The sequence below is a fragment of the Stegodyphus dumicola genome, chromosome 11 (genome assembly GCF_044657685.1).
Source record: "Stegodyphus dumicola isolate Sdum_Otavi_A_Nest chromosome 11, ASM4465768v1".
NCBI classification, from domain to species: domain Eukaryota; kingdom Metazoa; phylum Arthropoda; class Arachnida; order Araneae; family Eresidae; genus Stegodyphus; species Stegodyphus dumicola.
This window is the reverse complement of record NC_140778.1, coordinates 64,772,719-64,778,988: the sequence shown is the minus strand read 5'-3', so window position 1 is coordinate 64,778,988 and position 6,270 is coordinate 64,772,719. Positions and strand designations below refer to the sequence as shown.

Below are 6,270 nucleotides of genomic sequence, written 5' to 3'. Positions count from 1 at the left end.
TTTGTTTGGGAACTGTGAGAAGAAACAGAATTCCTGGTTGCAAACTCCCTGCAGATGAGCGACTGAAGAAAGAGTCGAGGGGAACAAGCTTTGAATACGTTGTAGACTGTGGTGGAACTGAAATATGTAATTTAGTGTAGAAAGGCAATAAGAATGTGCTTCTGTTGTCCATATTAGCTAGAAAACATCCCATTGAACAGATATCTAGATTCGACAGGAAGAAAAAAGAAACAGTTACTGTGGACTGCCCAAATGTTTTGAAAAGATAGAACAAACAGATGGGGCGGCGCAGATTTGCTGAATAACCACATAGGAAAAAGAAAATAACTTTGAGTTCAAAAAAGTGGTATGTGAGATATTTTTACCACTTTTTAAATCGTGTGGTCATAAATGCGTGGCTGCTCTACAAAAGTGTGTCTCTACGAAATGGAGCTAATCTCAAGGATTTTCTAAACCTGGCCGCCTTTCGGGTTAAGCTAGACGTTGAACTGTGCAAAATGGGTGTAAGTTCAGTTCCTAAGCGTGGAAGACCTGATGGTCTTTTACAAAATGATTACAATGTGAAAAGATAGTGCGGCCCTGCATCAAACAGTCCTTCAACATTCGTCAGACAGGATAAAGTTCAACATGTTCCCATATGAAACGAAAATCGCAATCGTTGTAAAGTGCCAAATTGCAATTTTCAAACATTTATTGGATGTGAATTTTATTTAGACATAATGCGCTGTACCATTATGTCTGGTATTAGTTCGCCTTCGGGGAAGAGGCTTCATTCAAAGATCATGTGATTTATGTATAGCTAATGTAAACAAACATGGTCTATGGTCCTCTGTTTGTCTTGCTGAATGCATCTGTAAGCTGTGTTTGGCGATTATATTCTAGATTTATAAATTTCTTGACTTTGAATGTAACAAAGTCAAAATTTATTAGCTGCCATTCTTAAATTCCATGATTTAAAACAAAGTTTTTTATTACAAAATATGTAAATTATAAATTATTTATTTCAAGACACTTTTTCGAAAAATGCGTGAAAATATTCTTTTTTCCCCGATAACAGATATATAGTCCTAATAAATCCTAATAAAAAAGAGTTTTCTGTTAAATTTGTTGCTTATTTTAAGTAAAATTAATTTTAGTTGTGGTTGTTTTTGTAATTTTTTTTTTTTTTTAATTTGAAGGAAACTGAATAAGGAATGTTTTTATATAAGTCAAAAAAATTTTTTTGCTTTGATTCATTTCTTTTGTATATCCTTATTTAAAATTCATAATCAGCTACTTTTAAAATTGAATCTTGGGCATACAAGCTTTTTTACATAATTTTTTAAGAAAGAATGTGCCATGCTTAAAGAGTATTTGAAGACATTTTGTCTAACCGAAAGCAGTTTCATGACCCTCTGTCCTACACGTCAGTGACGTAATTCTTGAGATGAGTCATCTTCGCAACGATGGCTCTTCCGTCGGACACTGCCAGCAAGTTGAGGTTCCGAGGGGTGTTGTGCTAGCGAAAGCCCTGGACGTAGATCTTTGTACCTTGCCAATAGCCTGATTCCGTGTTATCCGGACCGCCATATTGGTACGTAGGCATCTGTATTTTGACTTTAATTGAACTTTATGAAGACGCTCGCGACATTCTTATTTCAGTATACTGTATTAAGTTCATGTTATTAAGTTTAAATGCTTTAAACTTAGAAGTAATGAGCCATTAAAAACTTCTCCGGTTCGCTAGATTTGCGGATTTCATGTCGTCTTCTTTTTTGTGCGTAAGCCTAAAGTAAAAATTTAAAATTATTATTAATTTATTGCGATGTTTACGCATTATGGAATTAATTAGTTGAGTTAAAGGTTTATACATTCATCTTACTGAAAATATATAATGATTGCTTTTAATTATATGTGTACTGGAAGTGGAATGCATTTAACTGTCAGCTGTTTAATTATCTTTTAAGGTTATTCTACGAGACACTATATTATAAATGGCTAGTAATATTTATTGTATTTTAAAGCAATATTTTAATATAAAACTAATATTGTTCATGCATTTGTTGTATGTAGGTTGTTTAAATGTTTGTTTTGTATTTAAATGTACCTTGTAATACCATCTCTGCATATATATATATATATATAAACTTGCAATGAATTCTTTTTACCTTAATCTGATATCAGTTAATCAAGATTTTGTGTTGCATTTAAAAATTAATATATGTAGTTTTAAAAGGAATCAAAAGTTTTCTTGCATTTGGAATTGTTTATATGTGGACGTAAGTAACCTTATTCTAATCATTACTATGTGGTCATTGTATAGGCGAACAAAATGCTTATAAATCTTAAGTGAGAAGGTTTTTTTTTTATTGCTGACAATAAACGCAGGTGTATTAAATGATTGTTTATTGTTCATGTAATATTTTTGTTCGGGTGTATGTAATGTTTGCGTTTTTGAATTTGATGATAGATTGTTTGGTCCTCATTAATATTTTGTAGTATTTTTTTGACTAATTTATACATTAGAGCATAACTACTTCGATTATTTTATTGAAAAATGGTTAGTTTTGACGTTTTACATGAATGAATTGAATAGTTCGTGTGCCAAACCTTCATTTCATGAATTATCACCATAGAATGGATATATAACGTGAATCCATTGTGTTATTTTATGCTTCTTGATTACTTACCCCTTGACTTAGTTTATGTATTATTTCTAATATTTAGTTGCGGAAATATAACAAAGTGTGGATTGTTTTGCTTGACTTGATTAGCCATTTTCTGATGTTTATGTTTTGCATAACAGTTTGTTATTGGGCTGTAATTGTCAGTAATTAATTTTAAAGAAATTCATTGTATTAAAACTAATGTGAACAGAATAAAGTAGACTTATATCTGTAAAGTTCATGTTCAAATAAAAAACATTCTTTTGCCTTAAGTTACTTTAATTTTTAGAGAGACTAATCAGATTTCTTGAAAAAAAGCTGTATATCTAAACTATATTACATTTATTTACATATTACAGTAGTATGACTAAAATTAAATTAAGAATTGAGGAAACGAGTGAAGAGACATTAATGTTAGATTTTATGTTTTGATTTTCATTTACCATGCATAATTTAATTTGGTTTAAAATATATGTTTTAATCCTGTTTTTTTATATTATCTATTTACTCTTCTGACATGCACCATTTTTTTCTGTTAAAACATTGCTTGAATTGGAAATGTTTTAAATTTGAGATTTTTTCGAATTACTCGATACTTGAAAGCAATTCATTTTCCTAAATTATCATTTTAAGCATGTATATTCTTGTTATTAAGTCAGAATTGATTGTTGAATGGTATATTTATTTTATTAGAATCAACTCCTGTCTCTGCCTCTTTAAATTTTATTTCTGAAAAGAATAAGCTGTGGGTAGAGTTCTAATTAAAATATATGCCGACCTAAGGTGCCTTTTTTTTTTTTTTTTTTAAACCTAATATTAAATTTTACATCAATGTATTCTCTTCCTTTTGATATTAAAGCATATTTTATAAGATGTAAAATAAGCATTTTCAGTTAAATAACAAAATTCATGTGAAGAATGTTTGGTATTCTTTTGTTATCGAGATTGGATTCAGAAATGTATAATGTGTATGTGTTCGTATATGCAGTTCCATTTTGGGGAGTGTAAAAAATGCAGCGAAAATGTATGTGCAAAAGCTCCAAATCTAGCAAACGCATCTATTTAACTGCGTGCCAAATCTAGCGAATATGCTGAATTCAAAGTGTGCTAGATAGTTTTATGTGTGTAACTCGCCATTGAAACACTATTGTAATTTTTTTTTTTTTTTTTTTTTGATAACGCTATGGATTTAACAATTTGGTAATTGGCCAATGACGAAAAGTCTGCAGTAGAGTTTTTTCAAAGAAAAGGCATTATTCATGATAGAAAAGTACCTTCGAACAACCACGAGATGAAATGTAGCGAAATGGCGGTGCAGGAAAACCTGTAATGAGAAGAAAGAATTGAGAAGTCAAAATTGATTTGAAGGATCTAAACTACCCTTCCTTACAGCCATTAAAGTAAGGAAATGACATCTATTGAATATTGTGAACTCCAGCTGAAGACATGTATACCACACATATACATATATATCTGAATTTGGTCCCATTATCAGAAGAGTACTGAAAGATTTTTATATTAGAATGAATTATGAAACAATTCTGTGGAATGATTAATTTTAACATAAGATATTGACTAAATTTCTAGTGCAGCTCTCTTGCAAAAGTACGGTGGTTTTTGTGTGATTTTAAGTAATTTGGTTTTGATTTTTTGTAATTTATATATATTGCTGAATTGATTATTTGTGGTTTCCTAACATGTATCTAAAGCTGACAGGAGTACAACTGTATTTGATGTGCTTGTGAAATACATTTTTATATGGAAGTGGTTACTAACTGGAAATGTAGAAGACTACAGCTGTTTTCAGAAATGGCCTCGCATTAGAATTTGCATGTAACAGCAACAAATTAATTAAATTGAAAATATAAAAGTTCTATAAAATGGCAACAGTTTACCAAAACCAAAAATGCAAAATATCCATAATAAAACAATTTTTTCCTTCTTTCCTCCCTATGTACACATAAACTTATTTTTATTGAAAAATATTGTATTCTCATACCATTCATTCAACCCTCTTGTAAAGTCGACAATTTTTAAATGGCTATTTTTTTTGCCAATCTACCATGTGAAAAACAATAGCCATTTAAAAATTTTTAACACGTCAAAAATTACGTAGAACGGCAACAAAATTAAAAACACAACAAATGATCACAGTGAATGCTAAAAATTGCATAAAAGAAACATCGTAATGAATTGCTAAAAATTATATAAAACAGCAATAAATTAAAAATGCAACCCTGGTCTTCTGTTTGTGTGCACAGCGATCTGTTTTCATGTAAAAAAAAACATTGAATTGCAGAATTTGGTGTATTGCAGAACAGATTGACACTGTTGTCCATTTATGCATTGACTCATTTTAACCTAAAAAAGTCAAAATTTGCACAAATTAACTTCATTGCATGCATATTCCTGCAGTCTCTGTTACCAGGCAAAATGCCATATTTCTGAAAAAGTGCAGCACTGTCTTTTTCATTAGCAGGAAAACTCTACAGTCACATTTATGATCCTTGAATCTCGAAAGTGCACATTACTGCCATCACAGTGGACATAGGTGGTGGTGTTGCCCAGTTAAGAAGCCATGTAAAGAAATTCTGGCTTCTTAACTTTTGATAGAGCACTTAGCCCAGTGATTCTGGTCGGAGTTGGGCAGATAATCCAGTAGTACCAAAGGTCGAAGAATTGCCAAAATTGGTCTAAAGCTATTAATACAGTCATCTAAGAGCAGTTGATGTACGATTTTGAGTTGCATGGATATAATACGTTCATTTAACATCACTGATAAAAGTTAGCAAAATACGTCACATTGAAAAGTTAGCGAAACGTCGCGTTGTGCAATAAACTAGAAGTTGACCTGTCAGTGCTATCCATATCTTCAGGGCAGATGTTTTTATTTTATTCGGCTTATAATTCCTTACTAAATGTAGTATTTCATCTCGATGTACTCCGTCTTTGATACGTTTTAAATAAAATTCCTCATCATTATAAATATCACGAATACACATCAAATAGTTTTCTGGTTGCAATTTTCTAATTTCGACTATGCGTAATGTATGCTTTTTTTTTCTGGGTCTTACTCGCATTTGTTTTTAATGGTAGTGTAAATAATTTAAAATTCTATTCTAAATCATTAAAATCTTAAATTTTTTCTCGTTCTTTTCTTTATTGTCCTAATAATGCTAATTAGTGTACAGGAAATATTTTTGCAAGCAGTGCAAAATTGCTTAAGTGGACGCTTGCTGCTAGTTTAAGATTGCTGCTTTAATGTACAAGATTTTTTTTTTGTCTAAGTATTTGAACGGGTAGTTACTTAAGCATGATTATAATTATTTTGATGTCAGAAGTACCAGTACTTTGTTTGGTCGCCATATAGGTATTTGGTTGTTTCAAAATTATACATGACGAATTCGGTAATTAAACTTGTGCATTTTGATAGCTAACCATAGTGGCGATCTTAACAAAGAAGTCTCATGACATACCGCTAGAGCACGTCATTTGTCATCCAAGCAGCTGGGCAAGTTTTGTTAAACCATGAGGCAAATAATCTTTAATTTTTCAATATCTGAGAATTGATCATTTTTCATTTCTCAAAAGTGTTTGACATGTAGTAATTAGTGGTTCTCAATCA

At 30.9% G+C, this 6,270-nt stretch overlaps 1 protein-coding gene across 11 annotated transcripts in view; it reads left to right on the top strand.

Annotated features, from left to right (window-relative positions):
• Window positions 1-1,417: 1,417 nt before the first annotated feature.
• LOC118202886 (MAP/microtubule affinity-regulating kinase 3) overlaps window positions 1,418-6,270 on the top strand; it is a 112,638-nt gene continuing 107,785 nt past the window's right edge. For 8 of the 11 annotated variants that reach the window (XM_085826770.1, XM_085826769.1, XM_085826767.1 and 5 more), the window contains exon 1: window positions 1,418-1,573. The gene's annotated coding sequence lies outside the window, so the exon portion shown is untranslated. Of the gene's footprint in view, window positions 1,574-1,609; window positions 1,772-6,270 lie in introns of those variants that run through there. The other 3 variants (XM_085826768.1, XM_085826764.1, XM_085826763.1) reach the window with 3 other exon arrangements.